Source organism: Eleutherodactylus coqui, chromosome 7 (genome assembly GCF_035609145.1).
Source record: "Eleutherodactylus coqui strain aEleCoq1 chromosome 7, aEleCoq1.hap1, whole genome shotgun sequence".
NCBI classification, from domain to species: domain Eukaryota; kingdom Metazoa; phylum Chordata; class Amphibia; order Anura; family Eleutherodactylidae; genus Eleutherodactylus; species Eleutherodactylus coqui.
In genome coordinates this window covers 127,419,120-127,446,296 of record NC_089843.1, presented here as the reverse complement: position 1 = coordinate 127,446,296, position 27,177 = coordinate 127,419,120, and positions in this window count along the sequence as shown.

The window sequence follows — 27,177 nt, the reverse complement described above, 5'->3', positions numbered from 1 at the left end:
GTTTTAAGTATTACTGTATGGAAGATTGTGCTAGGGTTTCTTAGATAACTCTAAATAGGTCTGGAAGGGACAAACCACTCTTTTTGGCCTCAATCACACGGGCGCATCGGCACCCATACACCGGCGCCGATGCGCCTGTGTGACTGCGGGAAGGAGACGGACGTACCTGCAGACGGCCATCTCTCTGCAGCGCCGGAGGAAAGAACACATGATCGGCAATGAAGCCGGTCACATGTTCTTTCCTCCAGCACTGCAGAGAGACGGCCGTCTGCAGGTACGTCCGTCTGCTGGTGTCAGTCACACGGGCGCATCGGCGCCGGTGTACGGGTGCCGATGCGCCCGTGTGACTGAGGCCTTTAACTGTTGTGGAACATGTCTCCCAAATTACAGCTGTTATGCCCATTGTCAAACAACATATGGAACAGGCTCAATGAGCCCAAAAGATGACTTAAGATAGAGAAATCAAAGTATATACTTTTGAGCCTGGAGATCGAGTATTGGCCCTTAGCCTGGTAGTAAGGACCATTCATATAAAAGTTAGAACCAGACAGGCAGGTTTATTTTGTATTTCTGTCTGAAGTGGCTGATATTTGTACAGCTGCGCTGCAATTTGAAGAGAATAAACTTCTTTTGAGTTAGAAGATCCATGTCCAGGCTGCTTGAGTTGAAGTTGGGTGCTGTAGCAACCATCCCAGGTGATCCCCAGTTAATTCCCATCACAATTGAGTTAGTTTTACAAATGCATGCATTTGAGTAGTAAGATGTTAGGATTATATTTTAAGGTTGAAGAATATGTATGTTAAAATATCTATATGAATAGCTTGCCCTAAAATTGAGCACTTTGCAGATGTTTGGAGCTCAGTGTTTGTGTTTAAAGTTAAAACTCGGATGACAACTGCTCTCTCGTCATCGGGGGCCCTACAGGGAGCACAGTCAAAAAGTGCTGGACACTCGTCGTCTAGATACATTACTTCCAAGAGAGGCTAGTAAAATCAGAACGCTCGCTGAAAACATTCTAAATTTACATCCATAATTTTACAGTCTAATGAAAATACCTATTCAGATTTCTCCTGAAAAAAAAATCATATATGCCATGCTTCACGTTTACTTTAGGGGTTCATCGTTACTTAGCAACAAACTGTCATTATCTACAGTAGAGGAAACAGATGGCAGTAAAGTAGGAAAGGACCGGGAATAATCAGTTGCTTTTTTTAATTTAGCTTACATAATGCTATTAGTTACTGTACATATTACTGTATCAAAAATTACTTGGATAAGAAAAAAGATTCGCATATCTGAAGGTTGAGTATTTCTGTGCAGCATTTCTCAGACAAGGCAACCGAAAAAAGCTTTCTTTAAAGATTTATAAAACAAGATCATTTGTTTAAGATTCTTTCTTTGCAAAATGTTTCAACTTTACTTGAAATAAAAGAAATAGATGTCAAAAGACGTGATTTAACTGTAACATCTGTCACTACCACTTCCCCATCTAACACAATAATTTTTAAGCCAATCAGTCTTTCACACACTACATTAGTCAACTGTCAAATCGCCATGAAAGACTTCTCAGTTTGAGATTTTGTGTACAAGAAGAGAGGAACAACATTGTTGTGATGTACAGTACATCAAAAGAAACATGCATGACCTGTCAGCTCCAACTCAATTCTTAAGAGCACTAAAACAACAGTCTAGGCAAATGCAACACAACTCCACAATTTAAGGGCAAAAGTCTTAAGTGACAGAGCAGCTACTGCACCCAAGAATGTTGTGTTCAAAACTATGCTCCTTTTAAGGAGTTAATATAACTGTAAGGCTGGCTGCCCATGGGCGATAGTTCATAGCGCGATCCTTGGCAATAAATCGCACGCGGATCACGCTTTAAACGCTTTCCATAGCATAACTATGGAAAGTGCAGCCCAATGTACACGAGCTGGAAATCCATCATAATGATAGGTTCATCGTGGAAAATCGGGGTGACTGTAAATGATCTCCTGCAGCTGAAATCTGCTCGTGATAATCTGCCCCGCCCGTGGACAGGCGGCATAAATATAAAATAAATCTGCTACCTATGCCTTCTTTTTTTGTAGCACAGAACTTTTTTCCCATTTTAAGTAGCTTCAATCTCTTTTTGCTGTGTTAAAGTAACTTGTTCCACCAAGTTATGAGTATTAGGTTACATTTTGCGACAACTGTATATTTGCTGACCAACACATTTAAAGAGGAGTTGCTTTCTACTTGCACTCATGGGTGTAGCTAAAGGCTCATGGTACAAAAGTTTAGTTGCTCCCATGCTCAACATCTCTTCACAGCTGTATGTCTCAGCTCCATCATTAAGTGACTCATCTATGCTGTATTAGCAGCCAGTGGTGATGCTAGGGTCTTAAGAGATCATGAGCACAAGGAATATGTTTTGCGCCCCCTCCAAATATATAAAAATCGGAGACAGTGTAAGACAACTTTTATAACATGTCAGACATTTCAAAATTTAAAATGATGGAAAAACCAATGTTCCAACCTCTAATTTTTTGCTTTTGAATAATAAAATATTAAATAAAAAGTTTGAACCCAACTGTTTAATATTTAGAGGTGCCTCCCAGCAATTGAACTTTTAAAAGTGATGATATTTCTAGAGTAAAGCTGAATATTTTTTTATTGCTTTTAAATCTGCGTGCCAAACATTTTGGGCAGATTCCCGTTAAAATTTGAGTTTTGAAAAATATGAAGGACACAACTAAAAATCAGAAGATAAGCCGTAGAGCTCTATATTTGCAAAGCTATGTTGAAGTTATCCAATATGGATTTTTAGCATTATATGGACAGTAATGGAAGACCTTGATTCATTTGGCAGCATTGTAAGGACAACAGAGTCCTAGTTTTAGGTAGTTGCATAAAGAAGCAAAGTGTCTATAGGTCCACAACTAGAGTTGAGCACACGTACTCTGCCGAGCTTGATACTCGTTTGAGTATTAGCGTACTCGATGGTGCTCATTACTCGAACGAGCATCAAGCCATGTTCGACCGCGCCCGAGTTTTTGGCTCCTCCCTGCTGTGTTGTGCCTGTTTTGGCCCCTCCCCAATGCGACGCAGCATGCGTCAATGGAAAATTTTTTGGCTGGCAGGCAGAGGGGAAAGGAGAGAGAGAGAAAACACAAACCAAGAAAAAAAAAAAGAAAGCTCGGTACCTGGCATACAAAAATGCTTGAGCCTCCCATTGTAGTCAATGGGGTTCGTTACTTGAGTAGAGCTCTCGAATTTTCCGAAAAGCTCGACTCGAATAACGCGGACCCGAGCATTTGGGTGCTTGCTCATCTCTATCCACAACCTTTCGCAGTGCAACCTCTGCTTAATGTAGTCCTATATGTTTAATTTTAATAATAGCAATAAGTAGGAAATCAGTATGACATAATGATGAAAGTATTGATCACCTATTTTACTTTGCTCTCATACACTTTATCTGGGAGGTACGGTAATTTCAAGTGTTTCTTCTTTTACGTACTTAGTTTGATCAGGCCTCCATTTCTCAATAGAAACATAGGCGCTAAAGTTTTCTTATTTTTAGCTTGTATTTCAGGTTATTCTGTAAACTTTTCATTACTAATAACCTCTGTATTCCGAAAAATAAAAATCCTTTTCCGCTTGACCTTAAGATGATGTACAGAATTAGAAAATGTAGCTGCTTTCTTTCACAAACAGCTTCACATTTGTTTACAGGTTGTGTCTGGTATTGTAGCTCAGCTCCATTGAAGTGAAAAGCATTGAGCTGCAATACCACAAATAACCTGTGGACAGATATGGCACTGCTTTTTGCAAGAAAGAAGCCATGTCATTTTAATCCTGTACAACTGCATTTATTATCGTAGCACTCTTAAGTATGTAAGCTCTCAGACCTTCACTGAGCTTTTCTATATAGTTTGATTATGCAACTACAATCGCTTTTCATAAATGCAGTAAGAAGAATATGCAGGCATAGGTAATAACATTAATTATGGTTACCTACTGAGATCTACAGTTCAAGGAAAATCTACTGTAAAATTACAGTAACTCTTAGTTTAAGCATATTTTAAAAGCAAAAATAATTCCCACCCAATATCTTTGTTCCAAGAAGTATTTGAATGGTCTATACAGTGGTCCATCTGGATACAAAAGCCTCAGCATACAATATTTTGAACCACATACAGTTTTTTATGTCACCATCAGCAGTGAATTATGGCATATATACAATTGACTAGAAGACCCAGAAACTTAGCACATTTCAGTGGTAAAACACCTGTGAATGACCACAGTAAACAACCAATCAGCTAATCTATTAAAGCATGTACAGCCAATCAATAGAGCTATATTACTGAACTCCTAGTAGAGTTGTAGTCTCAAGTTACAATGGTCACCCACAAAATTCTTTATTGTTCTTTGCATATGTAATAATCACACACAATGCCCATAAAAAAGTATTGCAATTGACATGCGTATTATATTAGATTACCTCAAACTGAAGCTCCACACATTAAAGGGGTTGTACTAAGATCACGAGTTATCTCCCATACATAGTTTAGTGGATAACATGTTGATCGGTGAAGGTCTCACTGCTGAGACCCCCAGTAATCTTGAGAACGGGCATCCCGTATATCTTTCATATTCCTCACTGTGGGGTTACTGCATTCTCCAGAGTGAGGAGGCGACTAAATGGTTGCACAAGCAATCTTACTCTTCACTTTCTGTGGGACTACAGAGACAATCAAACAGCAATAGCTTAGGTATTTCTGTCAGACCCCTGCAATGACAAGCAGAGGTGGACATGGCACCCCCATTCTTGAGATTGGCGAAGGTCTTAGAATTGAGGCCCCATTGATCAGCAAGCTATCCCCTATCCTGTGGATAGAGGATAACTTGTAATCTTGGTATAGCCCCATTAAAGCTCAGTTTTTAGATTTAACAGTCTCTTGGTCACATTGAACCAGGATGCTGATAGCAGAATACTGCTTGTATACATCAGCGAATAGTACTTGTTTACAAGATTTTATATTAAGAGAGGGTCACTTTGTTGAACTATTTGCCAAAACTATTGATCAATTTTAAAAGAACATTTGTGTGAAAGCGGATAGAGGGATTTGTGGAAAAAGTAGGGATTGTCTTCGATAACAATGTGATTTATCAGTTTGCACATGAGGATCTTGTGAAGCTCCAAAAACTGGAGTCTTCGTTAAATGGTTTATAAACCCTGTATTCAACTTCTAACCCCCCCAGGAATCATGTATGTTATAGGTGAGAGTTTACGATTGTTTGGTACACAGGCAATTGTTTTCTAAAATCTTGTTAGGATGGAAAATGCAGCCCAGAAACTTTCGGCACTGTACTTTGCTTCCCAAAGTACTTGACTAATATTAAAGCACTTAGGAGCATTGTGTGTGGATCATGGCCCCTTATGATATTATGTAGCAACCTTCATGAGAAGGTTGATCATAGATCTACTCCCTATTAGTATCTGCTTGAGTTTGCTACTCTCACTTCAAATTAGCAACTGTAAAGCAACTCTGGTAACTTTATTTTATGCTTCTATGCATCAGGTAGTGTTTATATCAAGTTTGAACACTAAATTTAGTGTTTGCTGTAGGAAAGCTCCCAGCTCATGTGCCAAACATATCCATGGATTTATTTAACAAACCACAATAACTGGGGCAAAAAACTCCTATAGATAAACATCCCTCCACAAAAGAGAAAATATAATAGCAAACTAAATAATCTTTGCTGAATAAAATAACAGGACAAGGTTAATAACCCAGGCCCACTTACTGTGGCAGTGTGATATAATCCTAACTGTTCTCATAACATGAATGCTATAATAGAGCAGACAAAAGCCTGCATAAACCATGAGACCCTTAGGCTGCAGGCATAGGGCTCATGAATAACAGCATGCAGTGCTACTGTAAAGAGGTCCTGCCTCATTAAAATTGATTATATCACCCCCCCTAAGATGTTTTGCCAATAACATGGCACCAACAGGGGACCGGGGCTAGAATAGGTGTCACATGAGGGATAGAAGGTTTATAAAGTCTCTCTTAAAGTAAGCTTGTCAAGGACAGCCAATCACCAAAGGGTGTATCGGCCAGCCCATCATGGAAGCAGTCATACTAGACCAACCAATCCTTGTGCTCTTTTTGTGAAAGAGGGATGTGGTTTTTGCGCCTCTGGGCAATTAAAGTGGTGTGCTAAATAAATATATTGCCCTGTGTTTCTTTTTTGAGGATTCTTGTTTCATATAAACACATCCATAGTATTACATTTGTGCAGGTCATATGAACAGTGACCTACACAATTGTAAGATAATTATAGCTAGATTGATGAATACGCACTCAAGACCGGACACAGAGATTACCAAATAAACCATATGAGACCTAAAATAAGGGAAATGGGAATTCTGACCCTAGATCTCTGACGTGGGGGAGAATCCTGCCTATAAGTGGAGAGATCATCCTGTCAGGGACGTCCCCGCCCAGGCAGAAGAATCCAATCAGGCAGGGAACCCAGACAGGATCAGAGCAAATTCAGATAAAAGGACACATGAACTACAGATAGGACTTAGTTCAGACACAGGTGTCCGCATACCTATGGACATGAACCAAGCAGGACTAGTTTAATGGATTCAGACATAGTTCAGACAAGGTGTCTGAACACCTACAGATGCACGGAAATACAGATATAGACCAAACAGAAATGTTTGCATGCATACCATCAATAGGGTTCTGAAAGGAGATGATGAGATAAGTACAACAAACTAGCAAGAGGGGCTGGTATTTATGTGCATGGACCAAAGGTGGTTTGCTGGCTGGAGAACTCCTCACCACCAGCCAGCCAAATCAACCCACACTTGTAAGGATCCAGGAGCACAAACTATCACTACGTGACACATAGGACTCTCTTGACCTAATGAATGCCAAGAGTCTCTGTCTGGCATACATTGGGAACGTACGTATAGTCTACAAAGGCATTCAGTAAATAAGCATCTACCACGTGGTATAAGGTTTTTATAATTTGACCCTATGGGCAAGATCCACTGCTCTATGCCATATTTAGTGGCATACAATGGAGCTATTGGAGGTATAAAATTATAAAAACTCTTCCCATATACCTCAGACTCATTTAAGGCTCTTAAAAGATGTGAATAGAGCCTAATGAAGTATAGATCTCTTATTGAAAGAATGCGGTTTCTTCTAGTACAATTTTCTCTGTGCAATATTAGGCTTCACATCATTTCTAGCAACACTGAGAAAATAAATATTCACAGACGGCTTTGTGAAACTTGTGTAATTATGTGAAATAAAGTTTCTTCCTAGAAAGTTTCCTTCAAGGACATAATTTACTTATCGAGTGTCAAATCTATAGTTTCTCAATGTTTTAAATGACATATTGCTGCCATGAAAATTGAACCTAAAAAAGAATATAGGAATACTCATCACAGGCAAACTATCAAAAGTCTCTGTAAGAGATTTCAGAGATGACTCACATACAGTATGTACTTGACTATATTTGATGACAATTGCCCGCTACCTTTATAATTAACTACTCATTAGTTTCATGAAAAAAATTACATAACTTTTTATATTTCGGGTGTATGTTTGATGTGATTAGTGTTTAAATGTGTAATCCACATATAGCTAAACCACTGAATATCTATCATGGGGCAAATATACCATCATAAACATCAATAAAATCAATATTTATACCATAACCAGCAATATATCTGTACCGGTGGTCCTCCACTGCCAAAACTTTTATGAAGACATACATAACAGCAGTCTCCTGGTTTGCAGCAGACTATATTTGATAGCATAAGTGTAACTCACACTGAAAACTCAGTTAAGGTTCATTTACATACAAAGACAGTCTTTCAAATGATTGAAAGATTGACTGATTTAGCGATCATTTTGCTAATGTCCACTAATACTTTATTAGCTTCACTTTGCGTGTAAATGAGCTTTCGGGAGCTGCTTGCAGAGCGCCACATGTGGTCTGAGCTCTGCACACAGCTCTATTGTTCTCGCACGGCTTGTTGGCAGAATACAAAGTAATCTCTGACTCCTGTGCAGGACACAACGTGCAGTCTCTGTTATCTTCTCTCTGGCTGAACAATGGATTTTAAGCTCACCTTAAAATCATCGTTCAGCGTAAAGTAAATGATGGCAGCGTTTACACGCAACAATGATCACTCATATGCCATCATTTGAACGAATTTTGAGGGATAATCATTGTATGTAAATGGGCCTTTATGGAGGCAAAGAGAAATTGCAAAAGGCAATAGTCCTCAATAGTATTAACAGATTATAAACATGTATTCCAGAATGACATTCCACATACTGCATATCACATTTTATTTGGATAATATATTTTAGCAGCATCATTAAATACATATGCTACACTCAAGGTAAATGCAAGACTTGCTGCACTCGGCACTCTACACATGTAGCACCCAATCTATTAGGTCATTGAATGCTCAATCGGGCGCATGGGCTTTGGTTCAACTAGCCCACTGGTATCTATATGCAACACATATGCTATATAAAGATTTTTTGAATATCAGAAAAAAATAATTCCCTTGGGGTTGGGAGCATGGCATTCGTTAAAATGTAAAGATAATGTATGTTTCTCAAAACAATTTTTACGTAAGAGATATGTTCAAAAATTATTTTTTAATGACTTCTAGATGTCCTCCCTTTGTACTGTTTAGCACGCTGTACCATATACAATATTTTCTCACTGTTACATGTTCACGTCCCCTTCGTAACATACAGATGAGACAAATTTTAGCTTGATTGTGATAGCATGACTTAGAAAGTTATTTAATCTCAACCCACTAGCTTTTGTTCTCTTTTTTAACACAACAAATGCCATTGTAAAGCTATTCAAAGGGTTAATTAAACACCCTAATAGTACCACATTGTGTTAAGGGTCAAGTTAAAGAATAACCCATTTGTACCCATAATCGTTTACTGTTGATTTAATTTTTATAATTTTCTTTTCAAAAATGGGCAATGTTACAATTATTGTACAAACACACACACAAACCTAAAAAATCCTTTTAATGACACTCAATTTGTAAAAACGAGCTTGGGGGGTAGCCTTTCTTACTACAGAGTAATTTTTAATCCTATGTTTGGGGCCACTGCAGGTGGGGTTTAAAGGTAAATTGGCAGTTTTTAATGCAGTATTTGGAGCGAAAGCAAAAAAACATATATGGGAACCATTTTATTTTGCACCCCCTCTAGTGTTTTGCTCATAAAACTGCATCAAAAAATGTCATAAAAATTGCATGTGTGATTCCAGCCTCAAGGTAACAAAAAACTACAGGCCTCCATACACCTTTAACAACTGCTAAGCGAACAATTATTCATCCGACAGCTGTTGTTTCCACAGCCTTCCCAAAACACAGGAAAGTGTTTGGCTTCGTCGAACTTTCAAGTATTTAGGGGGATAAGCCATACAGCTTTGGGAACAAACGCATTACACTTTGAAATTCATTTTTTGATGAGTTTGGGCAACTAAACTCTGTGTATGGGGTATTAAATAACTGGATAACTCATGAACACAATTTTTTTTATAAAACAATGATTTCCTGAAGGAAATTTATCATAGAAGCACTGTTACACTTTTATATCTACAATCAAGTTTGTGATTCTGATTGTACATTACAGTATATAATACGATTATATGAGTCACATAGTGCTGATGATATCTAGAGTCTGTAGGACGGATGCCATGCTGTCACTGGCACACCTGATAATGAGTCCCACTACGGGTCTAAGTTTTTAATATTTTCAGCTGTTTTATATATATATATATATATATATATATATATATATATATATATATATATATATATATGCTTTTAGTTCTATAATTAAGATCTTGTATTAATGACAGTCTGCAGTATATAAATTATTTGGTATTTTTTCCCTTTTTTGTGATTGATATATTTCAGGGAGCCTCTGTGATTAACCTTCTAATTCTCTGTGAGGATGTACGTCAAGTTACAATATTATTTCGCTGTCTAGCAGAAGACCGCAACATGATTGTAGAGCTTCTAGAAAGAAAAGCTACATTTTGGCCGCCTGCAGACTGCCGGGTCGGATCCGGCAGCGAGAATTCTCGCCGCGGGACCCGACCTGTGCGCCTGCAGAGAGCAGCGCGTACTCACCCGCGCCCTGTAGCTCCGGATCTTTCATGTGGCGGCGCATGCGCAGACCGGAGCTGGCGGCCGTTGAGTGACGTTTCTCTGCGAGCCCCACACAGAAATAGAACATGCTGTGGTTGTTTGCCGCACGAGATTTCACACGGACAAACCGCAGCCGTCTGCCTAGGATTGCGTTAGCTAACACAATCCTATGGCAGCTTCTAAGGATGGAATTTCTGCGGCAAATCCCGCCGCGGAATGTCTGCCCGTCTGCAGGCGGCCTTTCAATTTGCCTCATTTTATTTACATAACATTCCTTCAAACTAATACTCATTAGTTGATGAAAAATAGTCAATCACCTCTTCACTGCTAGGTAAGAAAAGCACAGACTGAACCCTAACAACTATAGTAATTTCTCAAGAAAGCACCTAAAGACACTGTCACTAAATATAGCAATAAATGATTAATTATGTTTCTTAATAAATAAAATTAAAAGCTGCTTTCCACAGGAAAGCATTATGTTCCTGGCACTGATTGAAGGCCTATTTACACAATGATTATCATTCAAAATTCATTTCCTTTTCCGCTGAAAGAGGATTTTTAGTTGAGCATAAAATTCTTTGTTTGGACAGAGAGCTGATACCAGTGACTGTGTTCTCCATGGGAGCGCTGATTACATTGTATTCAGCTTGCAGCTCTGTGGCAAAACAAAGGAGCTGTATACAGAGAACAGACCACCTGCTGTTCTCTGCATACAGCTCCCGGAGGCTCACTTACATACAGATGAAGGTGATAAGCTGCTGATGGGCATTAGTGCCCATTAGCAGCTTATGCAAAATGATCGCTTAAACGAATTTTGAGTGATCATCTTTGCTTGTAAATGAGCCTCTAGTCTTCTCTTGCTTTGATTTTTACTGCAAATTTTTGAAATAGCCCTGCCTAGTTCTGATCCCTTACTTTTTGTGTATAAAGATTGGCACTAATGTAAAGTAGCATGAGTCAGTATTTAAAACTAGTGTGTTTACTTGTGTCATTTGCAAGAACTAAGCTGTTTGAGATATCAGTGTCCAATTTTAGATGCTCTTGAGTCCTATAACAGGGGCTCAGGAACATGGACAGAGGGGTCATTGGGCTCCTTTACGCCCTGGAACCTTTGCACCCTCTATTTTTATGCTTGTTGTAAGAAAGCAAATATGTGGTTATAAAAGGTAATCTCATATATGCATACTTTCCATATATCGCATTACATTTTAATGATCACCCGCTATCTTTTTTTCTTTTCAATAATTTTTATTGGGTTTTATAATAAACAGAGAATAAAAGAAAATTGACATATTTATCTTTTTTCAAGCAAGAGTTGCCTCTGATAACATGGCCATGCAGTCTAACTGTAGCCAATCACAGTTAATTATACAGCGTTGTTTAATTATACAACGTTGAAGGCATATTATAATAACAGATCATCTATGTAGCGGAATTTAAAGGTCTGCATTCATCGAATATATCTGGACTTGAAGTTTTGGTATGAGATGAATCTGTTTGGCAACAGGCCCTCCACATTTGTAGCTGTAACTGTAATTCCAGCACGCCATATAATGATTAATGAATGTACGTTAGATGAGGTTATGCTATTTTACTGGTAAAGTGTACTCATATTATTCATAGCCTCAAAGCCCTGAATTTCTCTGGAAAATGTACAGTTCAATGTTCATTACTAGCTTCTCTCCTTAGCAGCTTGAGTTCCTGTGGCAATGTATAAATGTACTGTACCTGCCAGTTTCTTCTAGAATAAAATGGCTTCACTGTGTATTTACATTAACCACATGTATGATGCAATGCTCCAAGTGATGAAATCCAAATATCTCCCAGATCCAACACCAAATCCAACACAGCTGTAGGGCACATATTAAAGCATTTAGAATTAGCCAAATGATCTACATACTGTATCATTCATATACACTGTGTCCATAAAGTCTTCAGTCCCTTTCACTGTTTTTAGATTGTTAAGTGACCTTGTGCAAATAAAAAAAAATCCCATCATTCTACACTCAATAGCCCATAATGACAAAGTGAAAACAATGTTAGAAATCTTTGTAATATTTTTAAAAAAATTAAAAACTAACATTTTGCATTGACATAAATATTCAGACATAGGTTCAAGCACCTTTGGCAGGAAATACAGCCTCCAGTCTTCTTCAGTATAATGTGACAAGGTTTGCACACCTGGATTTGGTACTTTTCTGCCATTCTTCTCTGCAGATCCTCTTAAGCTCTGTCAGGTTGGATGGGGACTGTCTGTGGACGGCCATTTTCAGGTTTCTCCAGAGATATTTGATTGTGTTTAAGTCAGGGCTCTGGCTAGGCCACTCAAGGGCAATCACAAACTGAAGTGTTAAGCCTGATTACCAGTACTTACTGTAGCGTATTACACTTTAAACAGCCCCATTTGTATGCATACCAATTGGATATGTGAAGGATATTCTATTAGAAGAAGCAAAACAACTTTGGCAGTCGCCAGGCAAAATTAGGTGGCAAGAAAATTAATTGCGCAATTTCAGCTTGATGAAACACCTTCACCATTAGGCTGGGTTCCCACGGGGCGGATTCCCGACGGAAATCCCACGGTTTGGCTGCAGCGAAAAACCACGAGATTTCCGCCGGGAGAACCGCTGCTTCAAAACCCGAGGCGGTTTTGAAGCATCCCAGCCGCTCGCTCTTCCGCTGCAGCCAGCGCTCCCATAGAGGAGAGCACGGCCGCAGCAGAAAAAAAAATAGACATGCTGTGGTCGGCAAATCAGTGCCACAGCAGCGGCTTCTGCCGGCTTAGCCGCAGCAGATTTGCCATCCCGTGTGGATGAGATTCCTAAGAAATCTCGTCCACATGGCTGGCTAATCCCGGGATTAGCAGCTGCATGCGGATTTGCCGCACGGAATTTCCGCGGCAAATCCGCACCGTGTGAACTCAGCCTTAAGGGAATTTGTTGAAAAGGTTAATCAATTGCTATAATGAACACCTAACTATGAGATACCTTTGGATATCAGGAACAATTACAAAGAAGAAAAATGAACTCTTCAACCAAAGCAATGATTTTTTACAGTAATATATTTGTTATCATACTTAAAAGGGAGGATGGGGGAAAACAGGAGTGGGAGGGAGTTTTGTTATTGTAATTTTAAGTAAGAAAAGGTCCATAAAAAAGGACATTCACAAAGTTGTCCCTAAGCCACTAGTGTGTTGTCTTGGCTGTGCACTTAGGGTTATCGTCTTGTTGGAAGGTGAACCTTCTGCCCAGTCTGAGATTCCTTGCGTTGGTTCCATTCAGTTTTTCTTCAACTCTGATCAGACTCCCTGTCCCAGCCGCTGACACTTTTCCCTTCCACAACATGATGCTGCCAGCACCATACTTCACTGTAGGGATTATATTAAGCAGCTGATAAGCAGTCCCTGGTTTCTTTCTGACATAACACTTAGAAATGAGGCCAAAAAGTTCAATCCTGGTTTCATCAGACCAGAGAATTTTGCTGCTTTTTGAAAAAATCTAGGTAGGTTTTTATGTATCTTTTACTGAGGAGAGCTCCTCCTTTGATTACCTAGTTTGATGGGTCGACCAGCTTTATGAAGATTACTAGTTGTCCTGAATTACTTCCATTTAAGAACTATGGAGATCACTGTGCTCTTTGGATCTTTTTGTGTAGCAGAAAATTATTATTTCAGCCTTCTCCAGATCTGTGCCTACATATAATCCTGTCTCTGGTTGTACAGGCAGTTCTTTCCTCCTCATGGCTTGGTTTTGGCTCTGTTATGCATTGTGAGCTGTGAGACCTTATATAGACAGGAGTGTGCCTTTTAAAATTATATCCAATCAACTGAATTTACTATAGGTGTACTCCAATCAAAGTGTAGAAACATGTCAAAGAGGATTACGAGAAATAAGAAGCCCCCAAAACTAAATTTCAAGTGTCACACCAAAGGGTCTAAATACTTATATCAATGCAAAATGTTAGTTTTTCATTTTTTTAATTTTTGCAAAGATTTTTAACATAATGAGGTATTGGGTGCAGAATGATGGGGAAAACTTTTTTTTATTTACACAACGCTACAACATAACACAATGTAAAAAATAATAAAAGGATCTGACGACTTTTTAGACCCACTGTACAAAAAGTAATCTGTGCAATGATTCAGAGTTCGCCTACAGTAAATCTTGTCACTGCAAGAATGCAATCAGGGCTAAATGAGTACATATTCAATATATTAGCTCAGTGGCCATGGGTCTTATGTATTTTTTAAAGCATAACTAGACTTTCAGATGAATTTTCAGAATAATCTGTTGTATGTGCACATGAGAAATAACAGCATGTTGTCTATTTTATGACTATTCTGCATGTTTTAGAGGTTTTTTCCCCCTGTAGGCACAATTTATAATTGTCAGTGAACTCACTTAACTCACCTCTAGAGGAGGAGACTAGCTGCTATAATGTCTCCCATGCACTGCACACAAAGAAGAAAACTCCTACTCACCTATCTGTCTGTAACACACCATCAAAAGCAGCAGCAGCGTGAAGGACATTATGCAGTAGTACTGAGCAGTGCAGATGTGGATCCAGCATTGGGGTGAGACAAAATACATATAGGAAGTTGCAGTGTATCTGTGTTTCTCTCTGCCTATATTTCCCTCCAACAGCTCCTTCTTCCTTCTCCCACTCACCTCTTCATAGAAATCTATTGGATGCATCTGTTATCTGATCTCTCTGCATATAGTCTTCTGTGTATGGATTTTAACAGTACATTCAGAGTGGGTAATCAATGCAGGAGGCAGGGGGAGTGAAAGAAGTGGCTGATAAGTGCAGAGGAAGGAGTTTTTCCTCTATTACAATATCTTCACATTTATTACTGATTTATGGCAAAAAAGATTAAAAGTCAGGTTACTGTTTATGGAAAAGGATAATATTTTTGATCTTACTTAATATGTACAGTATGCGTGGATGCAAGACATAGGAGGAACATTTAGTCATATCTTCGATGGGAACCCCTAAAAAGCTGCCAATTGGTGTAAAAATTAGATTGTCAACGTTTCAGCATGATCATATAATGTTAAAACCTGCCTCATCAGCCCTAAAGCATTGTAAAACAGCTATGTTTCTTAAAAAAAAAAAAAAATCGAGATTTTACCGTTATAAAATTTGAACACTTTATCCTAGGAACATGTTCTATTTTTAATTTTGTAGAGAATGTTCCTGGCTTCATTTTCACTCCTACAACTTGTTTGACAAACGTACAGATCAGAAGATATTTGGCTTTTTTGTAGACCAGACCCAGAAACTCGACTTTCAAAAAAAATTTTTTAAATATTCACTATAAACATGATTACATTTTCTTTTTAACCATGCTTTTGTTGTTCGTTGAATTCTTTGTATTCGAACACATCAAAGTAATGTTTCAATATAAGTTTTTTAAATGTATAATTTTTTAGATATTACGGTTTTCCAGAGCTGTAAGTAATAGGGGAATGAGAACTTTTGACTTCGTCCTCTACAGCTACAAGTGTTGTAAGTTCGAGGCAGAAAGACAAGATTGTTCTCATTGGATATATGTCCCTTCAAATTACTGGCAGTAAGCTGCCATGCAATGGTCAAGTGTTATGCAGTTGGTTTTACAATAAACGCCAAGCTAAGCTAGAAACCAGAGATGCAGCAGGGCTCACAATCCAGGAAGATCTACTTTTTTTCAGGAAGCTAAGATAGCTACCAAACATTTGAAAGATTATATTTCGAAGCTTGAAAAACTTAATCAGGAGTGGAGAAAACTACAAAAAAAATGCGACCAGAAGCGTAAGTCAAGCTCAAAGCAAGAAAGTAGAAGCTTTTAAGTCATGCCTTGATAACCTGTTTGATATTGCATACCAAGACGTGCTGAAGAACATAAATGAAGAAGACAGACAGTTTTTGCTCTTTGAGGGCTTAGTCAGATGGGCGTTTTTTCGCGCGATTTGCGCATGCGCATGCGTCCGGCGATTTTATAAAACCATTGCTTTGCAATGGTATCGGACACATGAGCGCTTTTTATGCGCTCGTCTGATAAATTATAGAACAGAAATCGCAGATCGCACCTATCTGCGATCTGCGATTCCTGTTCTCTTCTCTATATGCGCTCAATGGGGCCGGCGGCAGCAGCGCCGACCCTATTGAGAACATATACTAGACAAATCATTCTTCTCTGCCACAGCTGTAACAGCTGTGGCAGAGAAGAATGATGTTTGCCCATTGAATTCAATGGAGCCGGCAATACAGCCGGCTCCATTGAAAGCAATGGGCTGCCGGCGAGCGCAGGATGAATTGTCGGGAAGGGCATAAATATATATGCCCTTCCCTGCAATTCATCCAGAAAAGTGTAAAAAAAAAAAATATATATATACTCACCTTGTCCCGGCAGACAGAGTTCAGCGCAGCCGGCCGGCAGTTCTCCTGAACTACTCTCTGTAGTATTCAGCAGCCGGGGATTTAAAATCCCCGCCTGCTGAATGAGCTGCCTCTGATTGGTCACAGCCTGACCAATCAGAGGCAGCTCTCACTCACACCCATTCATGAATTTAGGTTGTGACCAATCAGAGGCAGCTCATTCTCTGAGCAGTTCAGGAGAACTGCCGGCCGGCCGCGCTGAACTCCGTCTGCCGGGACAAGGTGAGTATATCTTTTTATTTTTATTTTTACACATTTCTGGATGAATTGCAGGGAAAGGCTTATATATTTAAGCCCTTCCCGACAATTCATCGTGAGATCGCCCGCAGCGCATTGCTTTCAATGGAGCCGACTGTATTGCCGGCTCCATTGAATTCAATGTGCTGGACAGCTCCGGCCCGTTTCTATTGAAACGCGGCTAGGAACAGTTTTTTCGGGCGATTTTTCAGCCCCGGTCACGCGATTTGCGGATGCGCATCCGTCATGCGATCCGCAAATTGTGGCAAAAAACGCCCGTGTGACTAAGGTCTGAGAGACAAAAGGGACATACTGGCTGCATGGGAGATGTCAATATGAAATTCCTACGAGCAGAAGAATGAAGAGCACAGAGAAAAGAGGCTGAGATGGTAAAACTAAAAAAATTAAAACTGAAACCCTTAGGCAAGCCTAGATTGTAGGTAAAATGTACTAGCTAGTACCTATCTGGATCTATTTTGTTGTACCTACCTGGCACCTTGGTAACTTTGTACTTAGATTAATATGTTTGTTGTTCTCAAGTTACTGTTTTTCTTTTGTGTTTCTAATCATTTCTTTCTGTCGTTTTCTAAAAGATGAAGATGTAGAAATGAAATTTTTTTTAAGCACAAGCAGTGCTTCACAAGAAGAGCAATCACATCGAAATCAGGACATAGAAGAGAAGGATCATGAGCAGTTTCAGGACACAGCAATCGGCACATCACAACCGAAGAAAAGAAAGTACTGCCAAGGAAGTCAAGAAATTATCACAGAGAAGTTGTCAGTATTGTTAGATAGTTGTAATATTTCTTGGATAGAGACACAGTTAGTATTGTTTTGGCTACTGCCGAAGCATTAGGGCAAGATCCACAGAAGTTAGCAATCAGTAGGTCTACCTACGAGTTCTCAGACATAAATTTTGAGAGGAAAAAGTACAGATTATTAAAAATAGGCCTGAAAATTTAGATTTGCAAGATGCTGTCCTTCATTGGGATGGGAAATTGCTCTCACATATACTGAATAAAGAAAATGTAGAGAGATTGGCAGTTTGGATAAGTTGTGGTTATGAAGAGCAGTTGATAGGAGTTCCTCAGATGGAAAATAATAAGGGATGTACTCAGGCAAAAGCATTTTTTTCTGAAGTGAAAAGATGAGGGGGGGGGGGCAGTAGAAAAAATAGAAGCAATGTGTTTTGATACTACTGCTGTTAATGCTGGTCGTTTGAGAGGAATCTGTGTTTCATTAGAACAATTATTTGAAGAAGATCTTTTATACTTGGCATGTTGCTATCACATTTCAGGAGTAATACTGAAGACAGTTAGTGATTACAAAATGGGTTCAACTATTGGCCTTTTAAAATCTTGTCTTTCTGCCTGAACTTACACCACATCACATAGGTTTTTCTGTCTAACATGGCACCACATTATTTTTGCCTGAACTTACACCACATCACATAGGTTTTTCTGTCTAACATGGCACCACATTATTTTTGCTGTACATCAGAATAAACTACAAATAAAAGTTATGTGGTGGAAACGTTCCTTAAGGGCCCTTTCACACGGGAGGAATATTCTCATATTCTGTAGCTAAAAATGCTGAAAATTATGCAGCAAAATGTGCACATATACATGCAGGTAATGGGAGTAGACATCCACAGCAGCAGATTTAGCCACGTTTTTAGCTACAGAATGCAAAAACATTCTGCTTGTGTAAAAGGGCCCCAAAAAAGTTGCCCAAGAATGACACAAAATTTTTGCAGTCTGTGCAGCCTTGGGAAATGAACCTTATGATGGTTTACAGTTTACCAGGGAGGAAAGGAGGTTGGTTTAAAGGTAGGGACATGGGTGTGGTGGAGCCTAACAATGTGACATTTGTCACCATCCCTTTCTGTTTACTCTCTGGTCCACACATGCATTCTTCCATCCTAAGTTTCCATGACAGCAGCCGTTTCTGGCATTCCCATATAACCCCTTTAAGGGTGGAAACATTTTGTTAATGTTTTTTCATTTCTCTGACAATGAAGGCATATTGATAGGATCCACTGGGATTCACATGTATGTCAAGAACAAGGTCCCCCACTAGAGCTAATGATAGGTAATACTGAGTGATTTTCTGATACTAGTTAGTCTAGTATTTTGCTCAGTTAACCCTATTCACACCAAGTGCTGTCGTCTACAGCACTTAAAATAAATAATAGTGTCTGCGCTTCATGGAGGGGTTAGTGTAATAACAGAAATGGAATACAGTCAATGTAGAGGTGGACTCACCTGGTGTGGGGCCTGTCAGATCACAGGTCTCCACACCTACAGTCCAAGTTAGCCTTCAGAGATCGCCACAAGCAATTATCCTGCCAGATGTTAGAAAGCAGGGAAGCGGCAACAGAGTTACCCAGGGCCATATGACCTCAATCACAAAGAATGGAGGAAATCACAAAGTGGAGAAAACCCCTTTTAAAAGTAGAACATACATCACAGAGGGGACTTGGATGCTACCAAGTCCCCCCAATTAGCCAATTTTAGATCACCTCAAGATGATGGGAATGACTTCCAGTCATTTATTTCACAATGGTTACAAATAGAATGCAATGTAAAAAACAATACAGGACAAAAAAAGAAAGTTCGGGGGAGGTTATAGCCTGGCACCACGTTTTGAAGGTTTCTCATTACCCTCTTTTTCAAGCAGCTATTTCAATTGTATTTATACAAGTTCTTTTTAAATTGCATATACTTTTTTACCAAGCATTTTCAGTAGCTCAGGAGTTTTCTTTTGCAATATAACAGGAGCAGGTTGGGTGCTTAACCCTAAGGAGAGGAAAGAAGCAGTTTATAACTGCTCAAGTCTTTTTTCCCAGCCTATATAAAGCATTCAATGAGCACTATGAAGTGAATAGAAGCAGCACAGCTGTCTTCTCTATTGGAACTGAAGATCACATGTTCGCCGTGGCCCCCAGAATGGCACAGCTACTGGATCTTAGCAGATCCAGCTCAGCTTTGCCTGTGACTAATGTTAATAGAGGCATATTTTTCCCTATAACTGGGGCTAACTATGGATGCTGCTCATTGGAATGCCTCAGTTACAGTGAAAAATTTTGAAATTAATGAAAATAAATAACAGTGTGAATATCCCCACATGTCTTATATGACATCATGAGGGATGTATATTTTAAAAAAATGTACAAAAATAAGTTAAAAAAATTATAGAATAAAATATAAATCGCCCACGCCAGCCTAAACTGTTAACATAGATGCCCTGTAATCCGAGACTAAACAAGTTATATTTCAAAACATCTAAGACAATATGATAAACCCATTCTTTTACTTAATATTAGTGTCGATGTACTAATTTTAAAAATAAAGAACTATAAATAAAAAAAGTTTGTTAACTTGTTGTGCATAGCACCACTAATAAAACAAACAAAAAAAATCAGTTAAAAAAGACCCAAACACTGTGGTCATTAAAGAGTTATTGCACTCGATTGTTTTTGTACTTTTAGGCCTCATGTCCACGGGCAAAAGAAGAATTAAAATCCACAGCGGATTTTAACTCTTCTCCCGCACGCGGATCCGCACCCCATAGGGATGCATTGACCACCCGCGGGTAGATAAATACCCGCAGATGGTCAATAAAAGTGATTTTTAAAAAAATGGAGCATGAAAAAATCTGGACCATGCTCCATTTTCGTGCAGGTCTCCCGCGGATCTGGACGGCTTCCATAGGCTTCAATAGAAAATAAGGAATTTAAAAGAATTAACTCACCCGCAGCGGACCGGGAAGGTCTTCTCTTCCTCACGGCCGGATCTTTCTTGCTTCGGCTCGGCGGATGTGCCTGGCGCATGCGCGCAGCATGCTGGCGACGTGCCGGCGACGTGCCGCCGGCGTGATGAGTTCATCCGCCGGCCGAAAAAGAAGGGTAAGTTTATTCTTATTTATTCTTCTTTTTAGCGCTCATGTCTACGGGGCAGGACGGACCCGCTACGGATTCTCCATGGAGAATCCGGAGCGGGCCTGATTTTCCCCGTGGACATGAGGCTTTAAGCTCTTCATTTCATTATCTTCTGTTCAGTTGTTTCTTTCCATTGTTGCAAGAACAAGTGGATTTTAAAGATGGCTAGGTCGCTTGATTTATAGTATATATTGTATCTTGATTTAAGAAACACAACAAGATCCTTGGGATTTGGCCCAATTTTATTGTCACCCATAAGAATAAGATGAAGATACTCATATGGTTCTTTAAAGGAGTTGTCTCGCGAAAGCAAGTGGGGTTAAGCACTTCTGTATGGCCATATTTATGCACTTTGTAATATACATCGTGCATTAAATATGAGCCATACAGAAGTTATTCACTTACCCACTCCGTTGCTGGCGTCCACGTCTCCGTCTAATTTCAGCGTCTAATCGCCCGATTAGACGCGCTTGTGCAGAAGGGTCTTCTCCCTTCTGGTCGGTCCGGGCACGAGCGGCGTTCTGGCTCCGCCCTCTTCTACGCGTCATCGCGTAACTCCGCCCCGTCACGTGTGCCGATTCCAGCCAATCAGGAGGCTGGAATCGGCAATGGACCGCACAGAGCCCACGGTGCACCATGGCAGAAGACCCGCGGTGCATCGTGGGTGAAGATCCCGGCGGCCATCTTGGAGGAAAAGAAGGAAGAAGTTGCAGAGAGGGGATTCGGGTAAGTAAAAATTTTTTTTTAAATTTCAACACATCCCTTGGGTTTGTCCTGCAGCCTATGCAAAAACAACCCCTGTTTCGGCGCGGGACAACCCCTTTAAGCATTACTAAGATATTATATATTTACTGATGATATGAGGTCTCATGTGCACTAGAACTTTTTGAAGTAAATCTTTCTACTCTCTTTTGATGATTTATGCAAACTGAGGCAAAATAATGTACTTTGACAGCAGTTTATTCCATAGAAATAAATAAGATCAGCTGACTGGTCTGTCAGGATCAGTTGTTTCCACAAAAACAAACTGCAAAAAAGCATTACTGTGGACATTGTTTTATTAAAAGTAGAACTGTATTGTTATTTTTGTTCCACTTTCCATGCCTCAATTCCACCTGATCACGATGCCCAATCTACTTTTCTAAAAAAAACTGCTGATCCAAAAACTCGCAGACATCAGTTTCATAGTGTGGAGGGCACCATCTTGCTGAAAGAACACTGTGAATCTGCCACCTCGTCACATAACAATTGCAGATACTTGGTAGGAGTAAGGTTACCCTCAATGAAGAATTGGTCCACTATCTTCGTACCCCACACACCGCACCACACCATGACTTTCTGTGTGCCAACCATCTTGGAATCAGCGATGAGGATCATCCTCATTGAGATGATCCAGCAACTCAATCTTGTACAGGTGCCATTTGTGCAGAGCCAGTATTCACTTGATGGTGTTTTGACATTGCTCTCCTGTGACAGGTGTTGGGTGCAACAATGTGGGATCTTGTAGAAGAATGCCAGAATGGCCATTGTTGTTGCTTCATAAGTTCAGTTACGTTCACATTTTTTGGCAGGTCCAAGTCACAACCTGTTTGGTGAAATTTGGCAATCAGTTTTCCAACTGTGCCATGGTGGATGGGTGTTCTGTTAGCGTGCCAACCATTGAAATCCGCTGCAATGACTTGGGTACTGCAGTCCCTGGAGAGCAACACAATCTCTATCGTCTCTTTGTGTGTTACTTTCATAGCTGTATCTGTGTCTGTAACAAAGAGAAATTGATCATTTTGGTTATCGAGAAATAAACCCCAATTTGGATTCCTTATCAAACTCTCTATTAGATACATATGTAACATACACCCCTTTCCATTTTAAAATGTAGACTTGGTTCCAAGATGTCAGCTTTCAAAATGGCCCCCCATCCCCTTACCAACATACCATATACAGGATAGTTTTCCCAACCACTGTTTTCATTTATTCAGGTGTCGCCATACAGTACCTTTGGACCACCCTGTAATTTAGCTTTATCTGGCTAGCAGCAGCAGATATCTTGAACATAAGGTAATCTACCGTAGTGCTGATGTCTTGAGGCTTATTATTAAAAGACTGTGATCATAAAGTAGATGTCTGTTTTATAAAGCATCATGCCCCTAACTTTTAATAACTGTGCCTACAGTGTGATGTTTCTTTAACATATATGAAAGCACTTCTCAAAGACGTGTGTACTGTAATATTGTAATAATTTACTGTGCAATAATGGATTTATCCACTGCTATGTGCTTATATGTTCTCTTTTCATACAGAGGAACAGAACCACAGGGAAAGCATAATCTATGCTCTAATATGGAGAGCATGTGCTTTTATTCTTAATAATACAGTTGCAAAAAATATTGTCAGTTTACTCATAATCTTAAAAATAAATCTAAAGATTATTTAAAAAAAAAATTCACTGCAAATATCAATCTCAAGGGATCATGGAGCAGGAAAGTGGAATCCCCAATACAGGTGTGAAAGTACCTTAACTCCTTTGTGTTGTGACAAGTTGAAATGTTAACACCGAGATGGTCATGCAGTGTTTATATGAATATTGATGGAAAATGATGTGAACATATTTAATGAGCTGCACCACATAGAATTGGGTATGGCTTTCTGCTTTATAAAGATTTCTACCAGTTTTCTACGCATCCCTCAGTAATTGACTTGGGGAATACAGCACGCTTTACACTTCCAGCTTAGCTTCACTCTCTACTTCCTCCTTTGCAAAATGCTTTGTCTAATCTCCTATTGAAACGAGGCCCAATCTGTTTTCTCTCATTTCAAGAAAATGTCATATTACAAGGGGGTAATAAAAAATCTCAATTATTAAGTGTCGGGATTGATGAGAAAACTAAGCAATATATAACTAATTCCTTTCCATATGTATAGAGTGACCATTCTACACCATATTTAGGTATAGATTAAACAAACCCTAGCACCCTTACATTTGTTAAAAATTATTTACCCATACTTAATTATATACCACAACTCTTAAACAATTCTTGTAAACCTTTTATTCACTGGGCAGTAAGGATAGCTGCAGTTAAAATGATGATTTTACCATGCATTCTTTTTACTTTTAGAATTGTAGCAATCCCAATGCCATTTTTTTTCTTTACCAAGCTTCAAACCATTATTATCAATTTCATCTGGGGCAGCTCCAATGCCAGAATGTAATTTTGCAGTTTACTTAAACCAGCTAAAATAAGTCCAACAATAGCATTATGTAGCAGAAGAAGGCTACTTTGAGTACACTTTCCTTACCTCAGTCATAGCAGCGGTCTCTCAAGACTTAGAGTAAAACCCAATTGAAGAGTAGAATGTGAGAAGCAGAAATCTACTTTCCATGTCTCTCTGTCTCTTACAGGTGCCATAACGCAAAAATTTAAATCCATGTTTGGGGGCCCCCAGGCCCCTGTGCACTATACTATTCAAATACACTATTATTTCAATATAGGACACCAATATTGAGAATTAACTTCAATTCAGTCTTTTTAACTACACCCTGTATATGTATAGAGAGAGAAAGAAAAAGATGAATTAGGATATGGGAAATAGTAATAATAAGATTATCACTAACAATAAGTTTTTACTGTAATTGTATGCAAATGCAAGGACATACAACATTTAAAAAAGGAAGCAATAAAAGTAACACTAAACTAAAAATATCTAGCAGTCTGTACTAATTTCCAGACTTCTGCTACAATGACCTTTTCTTCATCCATTAATCTGAAACATTTCAGTGAAGGTGCACCTTTAGAATAAAACATTGCTAGCTCTTAAACTTCTTAAATATGAACTTGATGATTGTAGTACTAGGAGACAATCTCTGAGCAAACATTTGTAAGCTTGATTATCTATGTATAATTAGAGGCATTTTCCTGGTATAATGCCGTTTTGTGATTTTATTTTTCCAGGAAGACTTAGAACTAAAAGTGCTTTTATTTTCTCAATATTTTTTCCAAGTGAGAGATGAATTGTTGAAACATTTAATTTAGTTAAAGTGACTTACTGAAGGTCCAAGATTAGAATCCTATTTGCATTATTAATAATGGAAAAAGTCTAATTTTCCTTCTACAATATATGGCTTAATCCACTGAAAATGAGTCATTTGAAATCATTAACGCTGCAGTGGAGCTACTATATATATTAATAGATTTCATTAGCAGCATTACTTGGAAGTGAAATTAGGTTCAATGGACTGTCAAAAACTCTGTAAACATTTAAGTACAGTACTACTTTCTTGGTATGTTTTCTTACCCATTAAAATATTGCTATGTCTATATGTGGCTATCCATCTATCTCTATATATATATATTGTAGAAAGAGACCATATATATGTGTGTGCCTGTGAAAAAAAAATCTATATTAGAGGATGTTCAGGTTACACAGCCAGGCTCCAGTTATATTAGGGTGCATTCACACGATGTAGATTTTGTTGCAAAGCTGCAGCAGATTTCATCCCTTCAGTTTGAATTCAAATGAACGGGTGAAATGTGCTGCAGATCTGCACCAAAACTGTGACAAAATCTGCAGCAAATCAGCAACAAGTGAACACTCCCTTGGGTAGTCTATGAGCAGATGTACATTTGCACTAAAAATGCACATTTTCTGTCTTTTATCTTAATACATTTGTTGTTGACATGGAGATCACACTTACTTTTCCAACTTTTTCCGAGCTTAGAGTAAAAGTGAAACTTGTGCAATTTTGGCACATGCATAGTTTTATGACACTTTATACTAAAGTTTATACCAAAAACTGGTGCAAATTAATTCATAAATGTGGGCATATGACTTCATGAAGATTTGGTATTGTGTGTGGCCACTTTACTAGAGACCAGTGTTAGGGCTCAGTCACATGGGCGTTTTTACGCGCGTATATACGCACGTAAAAAAAACCACATGACCATGTCCATTGCCACCCATATGTTCTATCTTTTGTAGGTGCGATTTTTTTTTTGAAGAACGCAGTACGAACGTTTTTAAGCGCGTAAAAACGCCCGTGTGACTGAGCCCTTAGTGCAAACAAAACTATTTGCTATACGATATGATTCTGGGGTCCAAATTCTTAGCTAAAGGATACACCGAGCTCAGGAGAATAACTCTCACCTCAACAACACTGAGCGTGATCAAAGTTATCTGTTTATTGATTGACAGGCAGCAGTTTTTATAGAGGCACATGCTTAGATTACAATAATTCAAATCTATTATAATTCATTTATTACCATTGGTTGATGAAACATAAACACAATATGAATATGCAAGATAAGGAATTTAACATCTAAGATACGAGGCAAATGCAACGCAAGCGCAGAAGAATCATACATGATTAACTTCTCGGAACATAAATGTACAGTAATTGTTGTTTAGAGAGAAATAGGAAAACGGTGCAATGAATTGAGACATCAATCTAGGACCTTGGAATGTTCCTATCATCGAGGTCTCTTTTTATTCTTCAATACATTTGAGCAAATCTTGTTAATGGAAAAGTACAAAACATTGACACGGACTATATCGTACACAATGGAAGAAGCATATTATAAGATAGTGAAGGGAAAATGGAGTCTTATTCATTTCACTAACACCAGTCTAGTAGCATATTGGAGCTCTGTTGACCTTCAGAACTGCAGAAACTCATTGTGACATAACTTCTACGAAGAGATGAAATCATTTCTTGACATCCTCTTCGGACCCTTTTCGTTAATCAGTGGTTTACATGCATAGGCTCTCCTTAAGGCCCATTTAGACACAACGATTATCGCTCAAAAGCTGTCTTTTGAGCTATAATCGTTGTGTCTAACTGCGCTGACATCGTGCAGTTTTCGTTAAGCCGTTGCTCATCGTTGTCTTTCTGAATGCTGAAAGACAACTATGAACCTTATCAGGAATTCACAGCGGGATACAGCTGATACTATTGTTTCAGCTGTTTCCCGCTCCCTGAACACAGGCTGGGTATGAAGAACAGAGCTGTCCAGCTGCGTTCTTTATAGCCCGCTCGAAGCGCTCAGCTGTATAACAGCTGGGCCCTCCAGGCTGGGAACAGTTGGATGCACAAGACAAGTGGGGACACCCCGCTTATCTTTTGCATCCCCCGCTCGGAGCATTCGGCTGTATAACAACCAGGCGGTCCGAGCGGGGAACAGCTGGATGCAGAAGACAAGCGGCCCTGCTTGTCTTCTGCATCCCTCGCTCGGAGCACAAGGTAATCACTCAATGTTTGAGCAGTCACCTTGCACTGTAAATGGACACAGCGATTATCACTCAAAAGTCGCTTAAAAGACAAGTGGCCCTGCTTGTCTTCTGCATCCCCCGCTCAGAGTGCTTAGCTGTATAACAGCCGGGCGCTATG